The sequence below is a fragment of the Podarcis pityusensis genome (genome assembly GCF_964106645.2).
Source record: "Podarcis pityusensis genome assembly, chromosome: W".
Lineage (NCBI taxonomy): Eukaryota > Metazoa > Chordata > Lepidosauria > Squamata > Lacertidae > Podarcis > Podarcis pityusensis.
Window position 1 is genome coordinate 8527643 of NC_138045.1, and position 25329 is coordinate 8552971.

The following is a 25329-nucleotide window of genomic DNA, read 5'->3' on the forward strand; positions in this document are numbered from 1 at the left end:
AAGATGGATTGTTTCAAGAAGTGGCAGAAAGATATTTCCAGATTTGTTTGGCAGCGCAAGAAGCCTCGAATAAAATTTAAGATACTAACTGATGCCAAAGAAAGAGGTGGATTTGCCCTGCCAGACCTAAAACTTTATTATGAATCAGCTGCTTTTTGCTGGCTGAGAGAATGGCTGCTTCTTGAGAGTACTGACGTGTTGGATCTAGAAGGTTTCAATAATGTATTCAGTTGGCATGCATACTTCTGGTACGATAAGGTAAAAGCACATAAAGCGTTTAAAAACCATATTGTTAGAAAAGCATTGTTTAATGTCTGGATAAGATATAAGGATTTGTTAGAAAAGAAAACCCCAAGATGGTTGTCACCAATGGAAGCGAAGGCACAGAAAAAACTCAATATGGAGGCCAAATGGCCGAAATATTGGGAAATTCTGGAACAAGATGGAGACAGAATAAAATTGCAGAGCTTTGAAAAATTGAAAAACAGAGTGCGAGATTGGCTCCATTATTATCAAATAATGGAGGCATACAATCTGGACAAAAAAGTTGGTTTCCAGGTGGAAAAATCAAAATTGGAAACAGAATTGTTAGATCCAAAAATCAAGAATTTGTCAAGAATGTATAACTTGCTGTTGAAATGGAACACTCAGGATGAAATGGTGAAATCAGTTATGATTAAATGGGCACAAGATGTTGGACATAACATAATGATGGCTGACTGGGAACAGTTATGGACCACAGGTATGAAATTTACGGCATGTAATGCCCTAAGAGAAAATTTAATGAAAATGATTTATAGGTGGTACATGACACCAGTCAAGCAAAAATTTATCATTTGCCCGACAATAAATGTTGGAAATGTAATGAGACTGAAGGTACATTCTTTCACCTTTGGTGGACATGCCCAAAGATTAAGACATTCTGGGAGATGATCTATAACGAAATGAAAAAGGTACTCAAATATACCTTTCTGAAGAAACCAGAGGCCTTTCTCCTGGGCATGGTTGGCCAATTGGTGTCAAAGAAGGATAGAATTTTTTTTATGTATGCAACAACAGCAGCAAGAATACTCATCGCGAAGTATTGGAAGACACAAGATTTACCCACCTGGGAAGAATGGCAGATAAAGTTGATGGACTACATGGAACTGGCGGAAATGAATGGCAGAATCCGAGACCAGGGAGAAGAGTCGGTGGAAGAAGACTGGAAAAAGTTTAAAGACTATTTACAGAAATACTGTAAAATTAATGAATGTTAGGAAAATGTTGGAATGAAGTTATATGGCTTTAGTAGAAATGTTATAAGGAATTAAGTATAAATAGACTAATAGAGTATTAAAGGGAAAAATAAGGTTAGAATGTGTTAAGATAATTAAAGGATAGAAAGCAGAGGAAGATGGAAAGGAATTGCTGAAACAATAGAAGTGGAATACAAAAAGGGAGGTGTGGGGAGGTCATTGAAATAAGTGAATGAAAGATAAGATATTGAAACTGTTTGATGTGTTTTAAACTGTTTTTGTTTTGTTTTGTTAGTTTAATGTGTTAGTGTTAGGTATTGTTTTTGTATTGTATTGTATTGCTTATTTCTTTTTTTGTAGTGTTTAAAATGTTGGAAAAGTAATAAATATTATTTAAAAAAAAAATTTTTAAGCAACAATTTAAAAGCAATAAAAAAGTAATATTGCATAGGAAAGAATTCTAAAACAACAGCAATGATCACAATTAGCAACAAGACACAATGAAACAGCAAGCAAAAATTGCCACTCCATCATCGCTGAGCCTTGAAACTTGTGTCTTATCCCCATAATCGAAACTGACATCAAGTCTTATGTCATCTGGAAGAGAATGAAGGAGAAGAGAGATGAATTTCTGCCACATTTACTGATTCACCAAATTGACCTGGCCCCCATTCCACCCTATTTACAAGGAGGCTTTATGGATCCTGTCTTTGGTGGCAACGACTCCTTCCGAGCCTGGAGTTTGGCCATCTTTGTGCTGCGGCAGGATTTCACAGCCACATGACCCAGGAGGTCTGCATCAAGCAAGGATGCTGCAGCTACTGAGTGGGTTCTCCTTAGTCTGGAAAGTGTGTCCCATGTCCCCGGGCTGTGGGTGTTACCTTCTTTGGGGCAGAAGTGAGCCAGCTCCAGAGGGACGAGAGCATGCTGTAGGGAAAAGAAAAGACCGTACTGGGTCAGATGACTGATCTGATCCTCAACCCTCCCCCCCAAAAAAATAATGGGTGCAAGAGAACATGGAAGCAGACCCAAGCCAGGGAAGACTTGCTTCCATCATGGGATGAGTGAGTTCTATTGCCTGGCCCCAAGGTGGAAGTGTAAGATCAAGGAAGAGGGCAGGAAATGTCTCCAGCCTGGTCCGGCATCCCAGGGACACACATTGTGTTGTGCGCCTGATACCAGACTGTGATTCCTCCTGTGGGAATCCTTTCACAAGCCACTCTGGGAGCCTCTTGGGGCTGTGAAGGTGCCAAAGGTGAGAGACTTACCTTCAGGCAACTGAGCCTTCTTGCATAGGACATCAGCCAGCTAATGCCACTGGCTGCCAGTTGCCTCTCCGCTGCAATCGCACTTGTTGTGTAACCTCTCAGTTCCTGTGGGAGGAAAGGGGACCTCAGAATCAGGAGGCTGGTCTGGGGGAAAGAGGCAGACCACTGTGAAGCCCTTTACACTCTCAGAGAGAGATCCGTTTCTGTTCTAAAATGGCAATGTCCTCCAGCCCCAAATTGTAGCTCTGCATCCAAGGCCCTCTGTCAGGGAACTGCCATCGGAGCTAGAGGCGGAGGGAAGGCTCCAGAGGGATGGCGGAGAGGGTCCCAGTAGGGAGAGAGGCAGCCCGTCCGCTGGGGAAGGAAATCAGCGTAACACCAGTAGAGAAGGGGGGCAGATGGGGGAATCGGAGAGGAGGCTCCAAGACTCCTCGCCGGAGACCAGTGGAGAGAGTACGGGTCCTCCGCTGCCCACACCTTCCCTGCGCAGAAGGCTTCCGCGCAGGGAGTCTAGGTCGAGACTAGGCGTCAAGGAACTTTTGTGCTGGAAGAAGTTTAAGAAACGCCCACTGACAGATTCTGCCAGCGACTGAGACAGTCACGATGCTGGAGGCTGTTCAGTCAGAAAGGGTTTAACCAGGTAACCTAGCCAGGAGTGGCGGCAACTTACACAGGAGCAACCCCTAAACCCATTACAGCAATCCGTCAGTCCCTGACGTTGCTTGTGCGCAGCTCCAGAGAGGCAGCACCATGAGCCAGACCGGAGGAGCCGGAGAGACGGAGGAAGCAGCTGGAGTGCAAGGTCTGGTAGGGAGAAACCGAGACTTGGAACAGCATGTAGCTCTCCTGACGGCGCGGCTGGACGAAAGACGAGCTCAGGATGCTCAGGTCAGACCCACCCCCATCGCAAGGAAGGTACCGGGGCTGGTACACAAGTTTGGGGGGAAACCCCAGGACTACAATGTGTTCCGAACGGAAATAGAGTACACTTTGGAACTCTAGCATGATGACTTTGCTGACGATGGGCAAAGGGTAGCCTACATTGTGGGGCATCTGGATGATGGGGCATGGGAATGGATCAGGCCCCTTATGGCGACGCAAAATCATGCCTTGAAGGACCTTAAGAAATTCTTTCAGGCAATGGATGTGATGTATTCCAGTGAAGTGCAGCAAAGTGTGACTCAGCGAGAACTGATGGGGTGCAAGCAGGGGAGCCAGTCAGTTAGAGACTACTGGTCACGCTTTGCAATGTTGATCCACCGGCTCGGGTGGGATCTGGATTCTGAACGTATTCAAATGTTGTTTGAGGAGGGGTTGTACCCAACGGTGAAGGACGAGCTGTCCCGCGCGCCCCGCCCACAGTCGATGGATCAGCTGACCAAGGCTGTGCTTGCGATTGGAGTGAGGCAGGAAGCGCGGGCTCAGGAGAAACGCGAAGTGAGAGGGGAACGTTGCAATGACTACCGCATTCCTGAAATACCAAGACAGCTTTCCCAGGCGGCTGAGCCAATGGAAATAGATGGCGCGCACACACGAGGTTTCAAACTCCAATGAAGGTCGCAAGAGGGAGGTCCACACACCAATGGTCCACACACCATTGATTATTCCAAACAACAGGGTTTTCCCAAGCGCCGCAATCAACAACGACGTCTTTAGTTGTAAATTTATCCAAACGCACACTAACCCATGAAGAAGAGAGAATTTTAAATCTCGGACTGGGATTTGTTCCCACACCTAAATATAATGCGTTCCAGACAAGGGTGGACATCTTCAAACTTGTACGTCTTGTTAAATTAAGGTGCCACTTTGGCAATTTTCAGACTACACCATCGCCATTCCGCGTTCACTCATCATTTAACCCACATGTAGATAATGCCCGCCTGAATGCATTCTATCAGGTTTTACTAGAAGACATTAATAAAATAGAAAAGAGAAGACCACCTCCACATAAAAGGAATTTTACCGCAAAGGATAGAGAAATCATTGCTAGCCTTCAATCGGATGAGAATATTGTGATAAAACCAGCAGATAAGGGCGGAGCCATAGTCATTATGAATACTCAGGATTATACCGCAGAAGTAAATAGACAACTGCAAAATAGCAATTTTTATAAACCATTGCCCAAAGACCCTACTGACGACGTTTCCAGAATAATCAGGACCACCTTATCGGAAGGCATATCGTTTGGATACCTCGATAAGAAAACAACTGAATTTTTAGTCAATAAATATCCACATACCCCAGTATTTTATATACTTCCAAAAATTCACAAATCACTTGATGCTCCACCAGGCAGACCGATTGTCTCAGGTAATGACTCTCTTTTGGAACCCCTTTGTCAGTATATGGAACATTATTTGCATCCATTCGCCATCGACACTCCGTCTTATATTCTGGATACGAAAACATTTATTGGACACGTTGAGAACACTACCATACCAAAGGAGGCCTCCCTTGTCACCCTGGATGTCGAGTCACTGTATACAAATGTCCCATTACCTGAAGTCAGGTCGATTATAGAAACTCTTTTGGATTCCAGACTCACGAGAGAACCTCCAACACATTTTTTGCTCGATATTCTGGACATCATTTTGGATTATAACTTTTTTCGTTATTTAAAACAGTTTTATCTGCAAATCAAAGGCGTAGCGATGGGCTCTGCCTGTGCCCCTTCTATTGCGAATATTTACATGATACACTTTGAAAAAACTTTCATCCTTCATGACAACAATCCTTTTAGATCCAAAATAATCAAATATTATCGGTTTATAGATGATTTGTTCTTCGTTATACAGGATCAAGACACAGCAACACAATTCCTCCAATGGATCAACGACCAAGATCCAAATATACGATTGTCTGGTACCATTCATGATACATCAGTTAATTTTCTGGATGTTACAGTCTTTAAAGATCATTCCCAACAACTTAAGATCCGCCCATACCATAAACCGACTGATCGAAATTCATTATTACACGCTTCATCCTTCCACGCTCCACATTTATTGAATAATCTACCGTATGGACAGTACTTAAGACTAAAAAGAAATGCATCGTCCCAACATGACTACAAAATAGCGGCCTACCAACTCACACAGTCCTTATTACAACGAGGATACACATCACAGACTCTTGCTGCGGCTCAAGATAGAGCGGAAATGAAAAACAGGAAAGATCTTCTTGTTATAAAAACCTCGGATAAACCTAGAGAGGATCGTATTTGCACATCACTGCAATTTACACCACATACTTCTAGCATTAAGAAACTCATATATAAACATTGGCATTTGTTATCCAACATCCCAGGATGTCAAAAACCACCTATAATTGGCCTAAAAAAAACCAAATCACTGAGGAATTATTTGGTGAAATCGGACCAACTTACATACCCGGAAGCATCAACTAAAGGCCATTACAAATGTGGTAGCTGCAATGTATGCAAATACGCACTACAAGTAAAGGAGTTCACCAACATACAGACTGGCTTCAAGTTTCAGATTGAACATTTTAGTAACTGTAACACGAAGAATAGCGTGTATGCATGGATATGCCCATGCCAAAAGATATATATAGGCAAAAGCACCAGACCAATTAAACTACGCATAAATGAACATCGATCACGGATCCGTAACAGAATACGAGAAGCCCCAATGGTGGAACATTATATACAACAAAAACACACGGAAGAGGATTTTGTCTTCTTTATTATTTGGAAACCAAAAGTAGATCTATATACCAGGAGAAATATTGATAGACTATTGTCACAACAGGAAGCACGATATATTCATTTGTTTGAAACGATGTCCCCCAAGGGCTTGAATGAACATCAAGACTACAGTTCTTTTCTCTAATAAACCACCATAGATGGCCTTGGACTTTAAATCCCTTCTCTGTTTACACCTTTAAGAAGGGAGAGCCTATCCTCCTTCTCCCACAGACACACATATAAGACAATGATTTCACTCCCTAATAGAAAACGCACAGAGAAACGCAAGAAAACTTGGATGCAATTATCTAAGGTGAGAAAACACTGAACTGATGTCCGTTTTTCACAAATAATTTGACTGGAAATAATAACTCTTGGAAATCCTTATTTCTAGACTCATGTCGAAATAGAAACATAAAAGAACTAAATGATACAGACTTCCAACAGATTTATAGTCGTCAAAAAACCGAGGTATGGAACCAAATATCATAATATGTGTTAACATACTTTAGAATGTATATAATTTATTATATTTATTATCTATGGATTGAAGCACCTTGATCTATCTTGACATATTTTTTGATATTACCAGCTGAAGAAGGCGTGTACTCCGAAACAGGGCCCTGTCCTGGTTACCACCACTGAGCCGTACATCTGATTCACACTCCGGATACTCCTTTTTGGCCCCATTTGATCCTTCATTCTTTATTCTTTATTCTAATTTTATATAATGTGGACTCTTTTTGACTGCTATTGAGACTTGTATAAAACAATTGTTGTGCACTGGTATTTCATGTACCTTTGTACTATATCATTGTATATTTGAAACGACATTATTTCTGCACTTAAACGTTGTATCCAAACTTACCATTACTTTAAAACTATCATACTTATACGTTGTGTTTAAATCTACTACTAGCTTCAAACTGTTATTCTTAGCAGAATACACACGTTTTTCATTTCAACTCTTGAGTAGGAATTATTCCTTATATTGAAACTTTTGGCCAGAGTTCTTGATATATCCTTTTCAGTGCGATTGGAGTGAGGCAGGAAGCGCAGGCTCAGGAGAAACGCGAAGTGAGAGGGGAACATTGCCATGACTACCGCATTCCTGAAATACCGAGACAGCTTTCCCAGGCAGATGAGCCAATGGAAATAGATGGGGCGCGCGAGAGAGAGGTTTCAAACTCCAGTGAAGGTCACAAGAGGGAGGGGAAGGATTGGAAAACCACCAAGAAGTGTTTCCTCTGCCAACGGCCGGGACATTTTGCAAGGGTCTGCCCTCAAAGAAAGGCCTGGCAAGGGATGGTGGAGGCTGCTGGCTGTGAGGAGAAGGGGGAGGAAGGGCAGGCGCAGGGAAACGACAACGCCTGGCTGCCAACCAGAGGGGCCAGCAGCCAGGCCAGCAACCAATAGAAGTGCCCCAGCCTGACCCCCCCAGGGCAGCTATAGCCATAGAAGTGGTGCTAGAACTCCCAAATGGGCACCCAGTCAAGGTTGAGGGGCTGCTGGATTCGGGCAGCTCCTGCAATTTCTTCAGCAGGGACTTCGCGTTGGAGCACCAAATACACTTGCTACCCCTGGATTTTCCCTTGCAAGTGACCACCATCGATGGCAGGGAACTTCTGGGAGGGGAAGTGACACATCAGACCCCGCCAATGCGAATGAGGGTTTCCAGGCACACGGAGACCATTGCCTTTCATGTGGCCACACTGGCAGGACCCCCAATAATACTGGGAATGAGCTGGCTGGCACTGCATGATCCAGTAGTGTCATGGCATCAGTGGTCAGTCACCTTTGGGTCAGCTTACTGTTTGGAACACTGTCTGGGGGGGGGAACCCCAAGAATGACAGTGGCCAGGGTGGCTGGGCTGGCGGTGGAAACAAAGGGAGAGGTGCCACCACCATACGCTGACCTAAAGGAAGTCTTCAGCGAGAAGGAGCTGGATAGACTACCCCCCCCATAGGCCCTTTGAATGCCAAATCAACTTACTCCCAGGGGCTCAGCTGCCGGTGGGTAAGCTGTATGCCATGTCGGACAGGGAGATGAAGGAGTTACGGCAGTTTATTGACAAGAACCTGAAGAGGGGGTTCATAAGGGAATCAAAGGCGGTGGGAGCATTCCGGTGTTCTTTGTGGACAAAAAAGGGACTAATCAGCCCAGATTAGTCATAGATTACCGGGCGTTAAACCTGGTATCAGAACCCGTGACCTTCCCAATGCCCAGGATTGACGACATTTTAACATGGGTGAGGCAGGGGAAAATTTTTACCAAGCTGGACCTCAGGGGAGCGTACAATTTGATCAGGGTAAGGGAGGGGGACGAATGGAAAACCACCATGTTCACCCCCCTGGGGGCTTTTGAGTACTTAGTGATGCCATTTGGATTACAATCGGGCTCCGACTGCTTTCAAGCATTCATGCACCACGTGTTGGGGCCCCTACTGTACAAGAACTGCATAGCCTTCTTGGATGACGTCTTAATCTATTCAGACAATGAGAAGCAAAATGTCAGAGACGTCAGGGAAGTGCTAAAGAGGCTGCAGAAGCACCAGTTGTGGGTCAAGCTGGAAAAATGCCAATTTCACACCAGAGAGGTCGGGTTTCTGGGGTACAAGTTGTCAGACAAGGGACTGGCTATGGACCCAAGCAAGGTGCAGGCAGTGCTGGAATGGAAAGCCCCCAAAACCCGGAAGGATGTGCAGAGGTTCCTAGGGTTCAGCAACTTCTACAGGAAGTTCATCAAGAACTTCGCCCACTTGATGGCGCCCATCACAGATTGTCTCAGTAGCAAAAGGAAGTTCGCCTGGACAGAAAGTGCCCAGCAATCCTTTGAAAGGCTGAAGAAGGCGTTCGCATCGGAAGAGCAGCTCCTGCACGTTGATCTGGAGAAGCCCATGAGGCTAGAGACCGACGCGTCCGACCGAGCCATTGGGGTGGTACTTTTGCAGCCGGGGGGGGGGCAAGCAGGACTGGAAGCCGTGTGCCTTTTTCTCGAGAAAGCCGAACAAGTCGGAGCAAAACTATACGGTGTATGACCGCGAACTGCTTGCGATCTATGCGGTGTTTCGCCGATGGAGACATCTGTTAATAGGGGCGCAGCACAAGATCCAGGTTTGTACTGATCACAAGAACTTGGAATACTGGAGGACCGCGTGAGTACTGAACCAGAGACAGATTCGATGGGCACAGGAGTTCTCCAAGTTTTCCTTCGAGATCCGATACGTGCCGGGAGAGGAAAACGTAAGAGCAGATGCTCTCTCCCGGAAGCCGGAGTACATGGAAGGAGAGGGACCGCCGGAGATACGACACGTGATCCCCGAGGACCGATGGGTGTGTGGGGGAGCCTTGGTTGGGAAACGAGAACTGGCCGGGCTTACTAGAAACGACGTGTTTGCTCAAACTAAAATCCGGGAACTCCGAGACGGAAGAGAAAACCATGGGGGGTTTGAGGAAAAGGAAGGGGTGCTGTACTATAAGGGGGCGCTGTATGTACCGGGGGAGACCCTGAGGGGGAAGGTACTCAAACAACTCCACGACAACCCCACAGCTGGGCACTTTGGACAGCACAAAACCATGCTGCTTGTCACCAGGCAGTTCTGGTGGCCAAGGGTGAGGGAGGATGTACGGGAATATGTACGGGGGTGCGACCGCTGCCAAAGGGCAAAGGGGGAGAGGGCTGCCCCCGCAGGGTTACTGGAACCCTTACCCACGCCGGGAAGACCCTGGGAGGTGGTGTCCATTGATTTTATGACCTATTTGCCCAAGTCAAGGGGAAAGACAGCAGTCATGGTAGTAGTCGATCTACTGACGAAGATGTGCCATTTCATAGCTTGCTCACATGCGGTGACGGCAGAGGAGACAGCCAAGTTGTTTGTGGATCACTTCTTCGGGTTGCATGGGGCTCCCTCGAGGGTCATCTCAGATCGCGGGAAAAAATTTACTTCCCGGTTCTGGAGGAAGCTCATGAGCTTGCTGCAGGTAGAGGTGGGCTTCTCGACGGCGCGACTCCCGGAAACCAACGGGCAAGCAGAAAGAGCGAACAGTATACTCCAGCAATACCTACGCTGCTACGTCAGCGAGAGACAGAACGATTGGGTAGAGAAACTAGTGCTGGCTGAATTTGCGTACAATAACGCTGAACATGTGTCCACGGGAATGAGCCCGTTCATGGCCAATTATGGGTGTCACCCCAGGGCCTTCCTGGGGAGGGGGGAGGAAGGGTGGAGTGTACCTGTGGCAGAGCAGTTTGTGGGAGAAATGGAGGCCTTGCACCAGCAACTCAAGATGAACTTGGAGCGGGCCAAGGAAATTTACAAGAGGCAGGCAGACAAGCACCGTCGGGAGGGGGAGGCCATAAGGGTGGGAGACCGGGTGTGGTTGTCAACCCAAGGGTTACCCCTAAAGGGAGGGTGCAAGAAGTTGCAGCCAAGGCGGCTGAGACCCTTTGAGGTAACACAGCAGGTGAACCCTGTGGCATTCAAGCTCAAGTTGCCTGACAGCATGAAGATACATCCGGTGTTCCATAGGTCCCTACTCTCACCGTACAGGGAGGGGCGGGAATTCCCGGGGTGGGAGGGAGGAGTCACCACCCACCCGCGGGTAGAGGAGAGGGAACTCCACAACCAAGCCATGGAAATACTCGATTCAAGGTGGCGAGGGCACCAGGTGGAGTACTTAGTGGCTTGGGAAGGAGAACCCAGGTTAGAAAACACGTGGGTCCCCGCTGAGGCGGTCAATGATGGGTATCTAGTGGAAGAATTCCACAGCCTGTTCCCAGACAAACCAAAACCACTAGCGAGATTCTGGGAGGAAGAATTTGGAACCACAGACGAAGAAGAGGAATTTGTGGGTTTCCCTGCCTCCGAAGAGGAGGGAGGGGAGGTGTCAGAGGGAGAAGAATCAAACTGGGAGGCCCACCCCACGGCAAGAGTTCGAAGCGGGTGGGAAGCGGGTTTTGAATCCTCAGAGGATGGCGACAGCTCCTTCAGGGGATTCCCCGCATCATCGGCCGAGGAAAGGGACGAGGTTGGATCAGAAGGTCGGGCCGAGGGGGGGTCCTGGGGGGGAGATGGATGTCAGGGAACTGCCATCGGAGCTAGAGGCGGAGGGAAGGCTCCAGAGGGATGGCGGAGAGGGTCCCAGTAGGGAGAGAGGCAGCCCGTCCGCTGGGGAAGGGGGGGCAGATGGGGGAATCGGAGAGGAGGCTCCAAGACTCCTTGCCGGAGACCAGCGGAGAGAGTACGGGTCCTCCGCTGCCCACACCTTCTAGGCGGAGACTAGGTGTCAAGGAACTTTTGTGCTGGAAGAAGTTTAAGAAACGCCCACTGACGGATTCTGCCAGCGACTGAGACAGTCACGATGCTGGAGGCTGTTCAGTCAGAAAGCGTTTAACCAGGTAACCTCGCCAGGAGTGGCGGCAACTTACGCACGAGCAACCCCTAAATCCATTACACCCTCCTTTGGCTGTCTGGGCAAGTGGGCCTTTGCTGGCTCGTCCATGTGGCCAGCTTGCCTTACAAGAGGGGAAGGGCTCAAGAGGTGCACTGCTAGGTGGAGGCTTCTCCATGAAAGCTTTCTAGGTCAAACAGCCACTGAGGCCATCAAGATATTTACATTCATCAGCAAGTTCAGGATCTTAGTGCTTGGGGCCTCCCAGAGGAGGCCTCCCAGCATCAGAGTATAACGTTCCTCTAACTCCTGCAGGCAATGGCAATGAGGGAGAGGATGCGCCAAGCAGGGGAAAGAGAGATCAGATGTTGAGCAATGGGAGCAATGCTTAAAGCTTGTGAAGAAGAAACAACAACTATAGAAGTCAAATTTCAAGGCTAACAACTTACCTGCTTGTCGGGCTCAGTTTTGACCTCAATGACCGCCACAAAGGCTGCATGCACAATCAGGCTGTGGAGCTTCAGTGGTAATTTGGGCTTCATGAGGCTGGAGAGAAGGAGGGAAACCTTTTTAGACTCTGTCTCATATTGGGGGAAGCATCAAATACATTTCATTCTCTTGAACTTCTAGTGAATGCATGTGTTAGCTTAAACCACTTTTGACAATCAAGCAGCGTATAGATTTTACAGGGTAAAAATGAATAAAGGTAAAATTAAAATAAACACACGAGGGCACTGTTTATGTGGCAGTCTACCTGGCACTTGGTTGCAAGCCTCTAGGTCTTAGTTAATCCCACCCCTAAAAGCTGAGCCATTTCGCAGTCATCTCTAGACAATATATCTTCTATTTTCTCTCTCACATCTCCACTCATCCTGTAAATAGTTGCTGCATAAAGAAAGCTTTTTGAACGCAAGAAACCCAAGAAATTGTAAGCAATTCTTCCAATCGAATTCACTGAAGTGGCAAGGTGTGGTAACACCTTTCCACATTCTGTTCCCCTCCCCCCCCCCCGCCAGCTCCTCGTCAAGCTCAAAAAACCCGGTATACCTCAGTTGGTAAAGGGCTTCCAGTGCCATAGCAAGGGCCAATTCAGGCTGCGTAAAGCACGCAATCCGTCCCATGAGATCCTGATAGAGAACAGAGGGCGGAGGGGGAAAACCTCAGTTCCCTACGGACATCAGGTGGATTCCTCCAACCCCAAACTCAGTGCAGGAATTGGCAATTTCATGCCAAATGCCTGCACAACCCTTCTCTTGGCCAGACCCCTCCAGGCCTTCCTTCTGCCCAGCATCCCCCCAATCCCAGCCCCAGCTCTCCTGCCCACCTCACCCCTGGATACCTCATGCAACCTCTCACTCACCGCAATTGCCTTGACGGCCATCTTTTTGGAGTACCTCAACCTGTCCTTTTCTCTCTGGCGGGCCTCCGAGCAAGTGGCCAGCACGCAGCAGAGCAACATCTCATCCTTCTCCAGTTGCTGAAATGGCAAGAGTCAGGCTGTCAGTTCATGGCAGGAGGGCTTCTCTGCATCTGAGACCGCCAAAATGGGGGTATAGACAGCACTGGTGGATGGGGGGGTGGGGGGTGAGGGATTTCGTATGTACTGTGCTGTTTTCTCAAATACTAACCACAGGCGATGCCCAGACCCTGCCAGTCTCTGAACCATCTGCAACAAGAGAAGAAGGAAAGGACATGGGGGCAGGTTAGTTCATTTCTACTTATTTTACACAGTTGAGTATTAGAGCATTAAGGCCACCCCTCCTTATGCTCCAAAATGAAAAGGAAGCATTTGCTCACGTGGGCCCACAGCAACCCTGGATGTCTGGGGGACTTTGCGGGTCCCCTTCTTCTTGCGGGCTGCCATGTCCCTCAGTCACCTGAACCTAGAAGAGAAGGAGAGGGGCAGACCTTGTTGCTGTTGTTGTTGTTGTTGTTGTTGTTGTTATACCGCCCTATACCCACAGGTCACTGTTACAACCAGTGCTTTTTTCTGGGGGGATGCAGGGGTACGCACACCCCAAAACATTTTGTGAATCTTTGCACTTTTGTCCATTTACTGTACTGCATTTATTTTCCCCGATTTGAACTATAAAATGGTGATTTTATGAGTCAAAATGAGAGTACCCCAAACATTTTTTTTAATAGAAAAAAGCACTGGTTACAACATAAAAATCGCAATATAAAAACACAAAATGCATAATAAAGGTGAAAAACAACCCAGTAAAGCCCCCTCCCCAACACATTTCAAAACCTGAGACAGAAGCCTACAACCAAAATGGTGTGTGTGTGTGTGTAAGAGAAGGCAGGGAGTCTTTGCAGCATAGCCATAACACAAATACGGGTGGCCTAACAGTTGCAGGCAGACCCGTATCATTTCACACACTACTTCGGCTGCGGGACATCATATCAACAAGGAAAGGAGCATTTGGTGTTGTTGCATCTCCTCGGGTATTTGTTGATTTGTCGCCACGAGGGGTTGTAGTTGTGGAGGTATAGTTTGAGGAGGTTTCTGGTTATTTGTACCCTAGGTGCCCACTCACACACAAAAACAAATCTCCCCGCAGCCAACCAAAGACCACCAACCACACCCTAGGTCACCCCCCAACCTCTCTCACCACCAAGGAAATGCAACAAGGGAATAGTAAGTGAACCCACACAAGTGATGCTGACACAAAACCCCACACATACAGGGGAAACTCGGGAAATTAGAATATCGTGGAAAAGTTCATTTATTTCAGTAATTCAACTTAAAAGGTGAAACTTCTACTTCTCAGAGGTCAATCTCTATTCTCTGTTTGCAATCCTTGTTTTGCTGATTTCATTTCATATTCTAATTTTCTGAGATCGTTAATTTGGGGTTTTCATCAGCTGTACGCTATAATATCACAATCATAACAAATAAAGGCTTGACATATCTCGCTTTGCATGTCATGAGTCTATCTCATATATTAGTTTCACCTTTTAAGTTGAATTACTTGAATAAATGAACTTTTCCGCGATATTCTAATTTTCCGAGTTTCCCCTGTACACTAAGTAGAAGAGAAGCATTGCCACCCGACCCCACCCTCCCCCTCTTCCCCCCTCTGTTCTTCCTAACCCAACACTGCATGCAACACTAATGCCTCACAACAAATGAAACTGATCTGTAGAAAACACAACTTGAAAAAAGAGACAAGGCACTTTTTTTTGTAAACTAAGAAATCTTTAATTATTTTGTTTATTTATTTATTATTTAAAACACCAACAAGGAAAGGAGCAGGAAGGAGTTATCCAAGATGATCGTGGCCTTGGAGAGAAAGCAGATGGAGGGAGAGCTTTAAATCAACTCATTTGAGAATGCTGGTGGGACCTTCTTCACTTCATGTTTACTCCGTTGCTGAAATTTGCAGGCAGCCGATGCTACAAGGACAAGTAGCCTGCAGGGCTGGGAAGCAGATTACACCAATTGTTGGAGGAGAACAACAGCATCTCTTACTATTACTCAGCATAGCAATATAGAGCTTCCAGGAACAGAGGCACTCTACCTCTGAAGCCAGCAGCTAGAGGAGAAGCAGCAGGAATGGGCTACTGCTTGTGAGTTTGGACTAGACGGGCTTTTCCTCTGATCCAGCAAAGCCACTTCCGCCTACAAAGGAGGTGGAGTTGCGGGCGACTGAGGGAATCCCCGACCGCGTCAGCCCCTGGACGGCCAATCACTGGCTCAGGGAGCGTGACCAGCCCTATTTATCGCTGCCTACCTCGTAGCAAATCGTCACAACTTTCTGGGTATTGGCGGTTAGGCATTGGTATTGGTATTGTTCTGTAGATGGAAGAGGGGAGGAAGCGCCATCACCTTGTTGGAGGGGAATTTCCAGCTGGTGGCAGAGGACAGAGTGACTCCAGGAGACATAGGTGTAAAAACCCAAACTAAAAAGAAGACTTTATTACTAAACAATAAACACAAACTCTGGTGGGTGTTATTCCTGCAGGCAGGCCACAAAACTCAGCTTTTTTCCTTTATAGCAATGGTCAGCTGCAGCCAATTAATCCCAGAAACTTCTTAAAGGTATACACACATGTTTCTGTGCTGGGGGCTCCGAGTTGATGTGCATCAGCAGGACTCCCCCTACTGGTGGTTAACCCTTCCTGGACTTCAAGCGGAAGGGCTGAAGCCGGATAATCGGTTAGGACCAATGCCTAAGCCAATACCACTCATCACCTGTAACCAATAAAGTTGTGGCCATATTTAGCCCATTAACCTTAAATAATTGTGTCATGTGTCTTTATTTCCACTTGGGGGGGGGAGGGAACTCGCCACGCAATAGGGCTCTTTTTGTTTTTTTATGCACCCACAGACCCCAAACGGCTCTCCACAGGAACACAGTGGTGCATCTCATGTATGGGGGGGGGGATTCCAACACTCCCCCCACCCCCATTCCCAGCAAAGGAAAGATAAGGGTTGCATTTCCAGCATTTAAAAGAGCCCTCAGCATAATGCTGTTAGGACAGCAGCCCTGCCTGGAGAGCGAAGGGGGCTGCTAGGAAGGTCGTCAAAGCATCAAGGCATAGATGAGCCGAAGAATGCAATGAAAAGTCTCTTAGAGCCAGAGTGACTGACAGGAAGACTGACAGAACGCCTGTCTGTTGCAGTTGATGGCTGAAGAGTTGAGAAACGGAGAAGGGGTAGAGAGAGGGGGGTGTATAGTGGCTAGAATTCTGGACTAGGAGGACCTGGGAGATCCGAGTGCAAATCCCCACTCAGTCATGAAGTGCACTGATTGATGTTGGGTCCAGTCACTCTCACCCTAGCCTGCCTAACAGGTTTGTTGTGAGGGGAAAAACAGGGGGAAAGGCAAGCCATCAATGCCACCTTGAACTGCTTGGATGAAAAGTGGGCTATGAATGTAATCAAAAGCATCCCCAAATAATGATCATGGAAGGTACCCTGGGGATCATCTAATCCAACCCCCTGCAATGCAGGAATATGCAGCTGTACCTTATGGGAATCAGACCTGCAACCTTGGTGCTATCTGCAGCTCCCTCTAACCAGCTGAGCTGCAATGAGATTTGAGGGAGAATGGGAAGGCGGGGAAAGGGAGGGAGGTGGGAAGAGAAGTTAAGCTGTTCAGGAAGGGGTTAAATTCCATGGGGATGCTGGCCGTGTGGGGGACCCCAAGCCAGAAGATTAAAAAAAAGAAGCAGAAGAAATCCTACTTACAGATTCACGATGATGGCCATCTCTTCAGGAGAAATCCGCTCCTGTTTAAACTCAACTGCTTTAAAATGCTCACACAACACTAACTCTGAACCTTGCCTCTAAACCTATTGCTACTCCTCTCTGTCTAAAATAGACAGGAAAATATGTGCACAAAATATACAAATGAAAATGAAATGATAAAGTGAAAGCAAAGCAAAGCAAAGTCTACACCTATCTCCCCTGTTGGTCCCTTGCTTGCTTGCTTGCTTCTCCGTCCCAGTTCTGTCTCAGCCAACTCCTCCCAACTATCCCTCGATGGGGATGTGTAGCTTCTGTCTTTTCTACAAGCAGCATGAGATGTCACAAAGATGGGCAGGACACTGTTTCCTTGACAACCCATCCAGCTTGACCCTGAACTAATCTCCCCCCTCTTTCGTTGCCATGTTTCCTCCCTAACCTTGGGACACCTGCTGTTTGCAGCTTTACGAATCACTTTTTATCACAAACAGGTTCGTCCATTTTCTGGCAACGTTTCTCAAGAGAGGCCACCCAAGCAATTCACCACCCACAATTTGCGGACACCGCTATGCCATCATATTGGCATCAGGTGTTTTCCAGGCCAGTGAATGTCAGCAACCCCTTCTTCTAAAGCTGCTTCCCCAGTTTCATCCAAAATAGAAAGAAATGCCATTTGGTAGCCCATTGAGAAGCTTTGGGAAGTAATGAAATACATTTCTGAAAGTTTTTTATGGATGCACAAGGTCACCACATCTTTGCTTAAGGTGAATGGAAAGGAACATTTCCCCAGGCGGCACACCACTGTCCCCGAATCTCGTCCGCTGCTTGGTCATTTCAACAGATTGTGTGTCTTAGTAAGATTTTGTACATTTCAGAAAGCTTTCCCTTGCCTACAAATGAAGTGCATGATTTTTCAAAAACTTATTAATGCCCCGTGCTTTTTCTTCTGGTGTGGTAAAAAACTGCAGAATCTGGCTATCATTTAAAGCAGTGTAAGATGCTGGTTTACGTTTCCCCTCACATTTGGTGACTAGGTAGGGATATGCAGTTTTGTGTTTTGTTTTTTGAAGAGTTCCTAAGGAGTCCTGCTGCTTCCGAGTTTTATTTTGGGGGTTGTTGTTTTTGTTTACAAAAAGTTAATCCAGTTGTAACCTTTTTCTAGGTACAATTCTGTACATTCTGGTACTACCTGTTCACTCATGGTCCCTCCAAATCCCTTTGTTTCTTTTAGCAATGTGTCCTTGTGTATCTGCATAAGCTTTTCAAAGCCTGCTACCTTTGCTTACAGAATTTCTCCTTGGTCTGACTCTGTGGAAGGCATCATGCTATTCCCCTTTAAATTAGCCATTTAGACAGAAAACATGAGAACTGGAATTTTGCTCTTGAATGGATTTTTGGATCGCCTGCACGCCAATCACATACTTCTCCCACTGGGCCAGCACCCTTCCTCAGTGACTGAGCTCTCATTGCACACAGCCATCCAGCAAGCAAAAAAATGTTCTTGTTAGAAGGGCAGAGTGGGGAGCAAGAGATTCAGGGGCCGGTTTTAGACCCACAGTGCTCGGGTTTATTCTGTTGCCTGCTTGACATTGTGCCTCCTTCCCCCCTACCTTTTATTCCTATGAATGTTTCACAATGTCGCTGCTTGGGATTCTGGATAATCTATGGTGTTTTTCTTTTCAGTTTTTTAAATTAAATTTCCCAAAAAAATTTAAGACAAACAAACACACATCCTAATTGCAATTAAACCAATCTTGATAACATTGTTAAGTGACTTCCTCAAATCCCCCTGGTTGAATTGCATTGTATTTCATTTTAACAGTTTTCCAAAATCAATCTTCTCCAAAAAAAACAACAACAAAAAAAACTTGATCACTTCACATCTTTCATTCTTTCTAATCTAGCTTGAAACATCTTAATTCCTATCCTTACATATTTAAATCCTAAGCCTATCTCGTATTTGCAAGCTTTTCCAATTAGGTTATCTTGACATATTTAGCTAAATAATCTTTGAATTTTGTCCATTCTTCCTGGTACTCCTCCTCCTTCTGGTCGCGGACTCTTCCCGTCAGGTCGGCTAGCCCCGGGATGTGACTAGATGCTTGTAATGTATGCCAGGCAATCTGGCACAAGTGGGTAGGGTTGCCATCCGCCCGGAATTGCCGGGATTTGGCCGTTGGAAACAAGTGTCCATGCGGGAAACGCTTGAATGTCCAGGAAAATCCAAACGTATAGCAATTCTACACGTGGGGAGTAGGGACGCAAGCTCAAATCAGAATAAAGCAAAGGCTGGGAAAGTTCAAACAGAACCCTCCCCCCCCCACACACTATTCCTCAAGATTTGTGTTTAAGACATAGGATCATAGAACTGTGGAGTTGGATGGGACACCGAGGACCATCTAGTTCCCTTATTCCCAATCAGGGGTCCGTGGCCCCATCCCTTGCCTCCCTCCAACTAATTTTCTCTCATTTTGGCATGGCAATAGCATACATTTTATGGGCGGTCTTGTTGTTTTTAGTATACCTAAAATCCTTTGCTTATTACCCCACATTTTGTTCAAAAAATTGCTTTGCAGAGGTATCTACCATAGAGTTATCAAATTTTTCAAAAGTAGGGGGTCTGCGGCTTGGCTTTTGAAAAATAAGGGGTCCTCAGTAATCAGCCAATTCGGAACCACTGATCTAGTTCCATCCCCTACAATGCAGGAATAATGCAGTTGGCCTATACAGGGATCAAACTTATGACCTTGGCATTATCAGCACCCCGCTCTGAACATCTGCGTTACCTTCAGAGTTGTTGTTGTGGGAGCTGTAGTTCACCAAAGTAAATATTGAAAGGATCCTCTTTCCACATCAAGGACAGACCATGCCAAACATCTACCTTATGCACAAAATTGACTCCCCAAGCTCTTCTTGTGTTTTAAGACGCTGGGATGTGGGGAGCTGGAAATTCCACTGGGCGGGCAGAAGCCCCTTTTGTGACTCAATAGAGCTCTGTCTTCAACCCCAATTTTAGTTTGGAAAATTCCTCCCTTTTCCTTTAACACACTCCCCTCCCTCCACTTTCCTTCATTCCACTCTTTTCCATATCGAAAGCAATTTCTAATGTCCACTGCCAGGACCAGCTGAGGATGTTTTTGCTTGAGGCAGAAACACCCTGAGCCCTGCCTCTGCTTCTCCTTTAGGAAAGGAGGCTGGAGAGGAGCAGGTTGTGTTGGCGAAACCCTCACAAGGGCCTGACCGTGGTCACAACAGTGGCATGGCTGCAAGCATGGTGCTCTATGGACCTTGATCTGCCCCCCCTTGAGCCAATGGCCTCGCAACGCCTCATGTGCAGGTTGGCCCTGCCAATTCCTAGGGTGCCCAGTTGGATTATTTCAGTGGGGAAGGGGGAAGTTCCCAATCCCGTTCCACTGCTCTCCCCCTGCTTCCCCCCCCTCAAAGTAATCCATCTAGCCTCCACTCCATCCCACTTCAAATGAAAATAAATAATAAAAGAGCTCCCATCCAGACTCTGCAGTCTCCATAGCTGCTCTCAGAGCTCCAGTCTCCTTTGGTCATTTTGGGGACTCCCTTGAGAAGAACAAGTGGACATCTAGGAGTTGCTGTTGGTGGTGGTGGCGGCGGGAGCAGGGCTCAGCTCCTCCTGCTCTTAAGTGTGCTCTGCTCAGTTCTGCAGCCTTATCCCTTGGCACCAGGTGCACATATGCTCTCATAACCCCCTCAAGCCAAGCCCAGTTCTTTTTCTTCCTCTGCTCTCCCTCCTACCACTGAGCCCTGGAGACAAAGCTTAATGGGGAGAGGGGAGGGCAGACCTCCCCTCAAGAGTCTATGCAATAATTCGCAGCCAGCTGCTGCTGGGCTGAAACTTGCAAGCTGCAAGCAGTATGAGGAAGGAGAGCAATTGAGAAACACCTTGGGGAAGCAATGTAGCCCTCTTTCTGCACCTGCAAGCCTTGTTGTGAAGAGCGAAGTCAGATTCCATGGTATCTGCACGACCTGATGCCCCATGCAGCACCCCCTCTCCACAGCCTCTCCCTCATGTGTGCTGCGAGGGCCCAAGGCGGCTCCATTTGGAAAGTCTGGCTGAGCTTCAGAGCAGTGGAGAAACCAGCAAAGGCAAGTGTAGCTCCCCTCCAAACACCAGAACAATCTCTGCACAACGGATCTTTCATTTTGAAACAACCGTTTCCCAAAAAATTAAGAGTGTGTGTGCACCAAGTACAGGAACCCAGGACAGAAAAGCAGAAAGACAAAGTTGCAGAACTTGGGGTCGGGTGGGGAGCCCAACCCAACCCAGCTGTACCCACTGCCTCAGCTCCCCTCCTGCTGCCCAGCCTGCGCCCCCTCCTCCTCCCTGGTCCCTTTAGGCAGTGCTTAGTGTTTCATGAAGAATGAACACCCTAGAACTCTACTTGGCAGAATGGGGAGAGATAGCTGAACTATAGAGAGCAGGCTAAGGCGTACGTGGGCCACAGTGGCTGCCCTGCCCCTTCTTGATGAGCATCAAGGCTGGGGGGACAGAGAAAGAGGTCCTGCAATCCCAGGACAGGCCAGAAATCCTTATGCCTGGTACCCACCAAGAGTAGCACATGCTCAGCTGCAGCAGAAGGGGAGAGCGTGGACTACTGCGCAGGGACTGAGAGCAGCAGTGGTGGTAGTAGGATGGGCAGGGGAATGACTGTCCTCCAACAGGTTCCCTCCCCAAGCACCCTGAACCTGCTGCCAATGCCCTGGAACCATGTGGAAAGCCAAGTGTGCAACCGTGTCAGGAGTCAAGAGGAAAAGGTGGAAAGGGCGAAGCACAGGGAAGGGAGCTGGCACATGGCAAGATGGCACAAGGGGAAGGGCAGGCACCAGAGAACAGAGGCTGGGCCTTGCCTCTTCCCTCCCCACTTCGTCTCCAGTCACGCTTGGCACCTTTCGTAGTCATCCGCCCCCAGCAGGAAGCCCAGGAGGAAGCCGAACGTTGAGCAGAGGCCATAGCAGGAGGCTGGCGAAGAGGGTGGCTGCAGGGAAGCGAAAACATTTGCATGAGAGGAGGCGGGAGCAGGAGGAAGGCCAGCTCCCAGCCAGGACAGGCAGGCCTTACCTAGCATGTTGCCACTGACGTTGTTGCTCTCAGAGTATTTCAGCAGCTCCCGCAGGAAAGCCACCACGAAGCGGAACACGTTCTGGTGCGACCGCAGCAACTGGCAGATCACCGGCAAGACAGGGAGGGGCGGTTTGGAGTTTCAGTGTAGAGCTTTGCTAGAGGAGGGGCATGGATCACTAGCACGGTGTACTTGTTGTGTTTGCAGGTTTAGACCTGGCATTAAAAAAAGAATGTTTAAAATGGTAACCGGACTAGAACCCTGCTGGGAACTTTGGGGAATAATACACCTGTAGAGTCGGAAGGGACCACGAGGGTTAACTAATCGAACCCCCTGCAATGCCTAAGGTGGGGCTCGAACTCAGGACACTGAGATGAAGAGTCTTATGCTCTACCAACTGAGATATCTTGGGGGAAGGGCCATTGCTCTGCTTTTCATGCAGAAAGTCTCAGGCTCCACCCCCAGCATCTCCCAGGAGGGTAGGGAACATCCCTTGTCTGAAATCCTGGAGAGCCACTGCTTGTCAATTTCGACAATACTGAGCTAGATGGCCCAGTATATGGCCGCTTCCTGGGTTGGAAATTCAAGCGAGGTTCACTGAAACAGGTGGGCTATTGTTACAAGTCCTGGTCAGAAAGCAAAAAGGCAACATGTGCGCACCCCACCCCCCTCCACAACCGAGAGGGATGGTTATCAAAGGAGACATCAGCAACCTCTGCAGTTAACAAGACTAGCCCTCCTGCCAGTGTGCCGGTTTACTGGCTTTCAGGGATGTTTTAGTGGATTTCCTGTTACTCGCGGCAACATTTGGACTAGATGACTTTGGAAATCCCTTCTGATTCTATGCTTCTGTACACACCAAAGACCAGCCAGCAAGAGATGGGGCTCTGGGGCCGACCTGGCGACAGAGGTGGCTGTCATGTGAGCACTCAAGGCAGTGTTGATACAGTTCATAGCAAAGGACTGGTTCTGGCACTGCCTCCAGGAAGATGAGCAGAGCTTCGGCCACCGAGTGGTCACTGCCAGCTATTGACAGCCTGGCAAGGGAAGTGTTCTGTCCTGTTACCTGCAGGCTGCCTCCTTCCCAGGCTGGTCCAAAGCAAGAAGCTTGGTCCTTTTACATCTGGGCCCACCTTGCAAGTTCCCCCTTTTGGCGCAAGGTGGACCTTGAACCCGCAGCCCTGAGATTAAGAGTGTCACGCTCTACCAGCTGAGCCATCCCACTGTAATTATCCCACACCTCCCCTCTTGACGAAGCTGCCTGCAAAGCTGATCTGCTGAGGAAATGTCCTTCTGCAGGCATGGTTTCAATCCAAACAACAAATACTAGTGGTCAACTCCAAAAGTGCGGTCAAGAAACCCTGCTTGCCAAAGAACAATTGAACGCGCCCTTGAAGCTCCTTTGCAGCCATGTCTTTACCTGTCTCCACACCTGACACCACGTATGATGCTAGATGTGGGGCCTGCGGGCCTCTCAAGGTTCCCCACCTCTGCTCTATCTAGCCAGGCTGATGTTTTCAAATGGGGGTTAAAGCTGTGAAGCTGTTTGGATGCATGACTGGACTTGACTGTGGGCATTTCATTGTGCTGTGTCCCAGAGCCTTAAGGATGGAGTGGCCTAGGAACCTAAGCCACCAGGTATATAAAAGTGAGGTCCACTCCAGCCAAGAGCGAAAGAAAACCACCAAGCAGCCCTGCTCCCCAACAATGCCCCCCAAAGAGGATACGGATCGTCTCGGGAATGCTGGTGTCCAGGCACTCAGTTATCTCCTGCAGCTCGTCCTGCGTCCCCGGGGTCTGGAAGAGGTCCTCCTGAAGCAGAGTATCACCCATGCGTTAGGAAGGGATGAGGTAAATCCTGGATAGCATGAAGAACAATCCAGCCCTGGGGTGCATAATGTGAGGTCGAGGAATGCCACAGTGGAGAGAAGCCCATCACCAAGAGAGCTGGCACAAGGGCTGAGAATTGTATCCCGCCTGCTTTCCACAGTAGCATTCCTACTACCCTTCTCATGATTTGGGGCAATGGGAGAGTGAAATCATTCCCCGCTTCTTCTAGTGGCGAGTCTCAGAGAGCCGCTTTGCTAGGGATAGACAGACAATGGTTGGGAACACTTGGGTTCTTCTGAGCCGATCTAAGGAAGACCGTATGCTGGATGTCCCACCCGCTGCCGCTCCACCAAGGTGCCACTATACTCACAGCAGGAGTTTGTAAGAGCGAGTCGGTAGCTAAGATACAAATCAATTGTGGCGTTTGGAACCTGCACACCCCAAAACTGGTACTGGATTCCAGCCCACACCCATCCTTTCAATGGTACCGTCCCCCTCAGCTCACCTGGTGGCAGGCATTCTTGAAGAGGTGGTCCACCAAAAGCCAGATCTCCTTGGCCGCTCAGTGGAGTCATCACCATCCTGGGGTACTATATCCAGAAACTGCTTCTCCTGGAGGTCCAATGACAAGCGGGACTGGCATGAGAGCCTGACAGAATGTGTGCCTGTATGCATTCTTTCCTTGCTCCAGCTGGGTGGACAAGTCTTGCCCTCTGAGGCCACAACTAGGGCTGGGCGATAGCTGGCTTTCAACACGGTGATATAGCACTAGCTAAACACTGCAATACACCAATATATCGCGATGTCTGAAATAAGATGGAGCTATGTAGAGGCATTGGCTGGCTTCACGGTTTCCCCCGCATTGTGATTTTTGCTGCCCCCTGCAGGAGGGCAGGGGAAAGCTGAACCTGCAGAGTCCACAGGGGCTGCAGGAATCTCGAGAAGCATTGTCTGGCTTCACAGTTTCCCCCCACATGGTGTTTTTGGCATAGTACACACACACATCATGATTCGCAATATATTGCCAGGTCAGAAATTATGAAACCAGTCTCACTATCTGGACTTCAAGCTGATTTGAAAATATATCTATATTGACATATTGCCCGGCCCTAGCCACAGCAAGCATCTCAAGTGGGGAAACAAAAAACAAATTGCTCGCACCCCAAATCCAAGCTCCCCCTCCCCCTATTAATATGCAGCTTGCAATCCTCCAACTCCGGATGTGCAGTTCACCCCAAAGCTTACTGAATATGCAGCTGTGGACATGAGGTTTGGCTAACATTTTATTTAAATTGCTGGAACCTGCCCTGGGACCTTAGGGTGAAGGGCAGGAAATAAGTAACAAAAACAGCAACAGAACATGGATGGGCCTTCATAGGTTGATGGGCTGCAGCCCCAGCCAGCATGATGAGATGATGGGGTCACATGTTCACCACCCCTTGTCTAGAGCACGTTGCAGAGGCAGTGGTAGAAACTGAGCAACAGCTGGAGCCCCAGCCCACGACTTTGTATGGGCAATGCAGCACACAGCAGCTGGTGAACCATGCCGCCGGCCTCCTTCCCATCTTCCTCTCCAGAAATGTTCAGGGTGGTTAGTTCTATCTCAAGC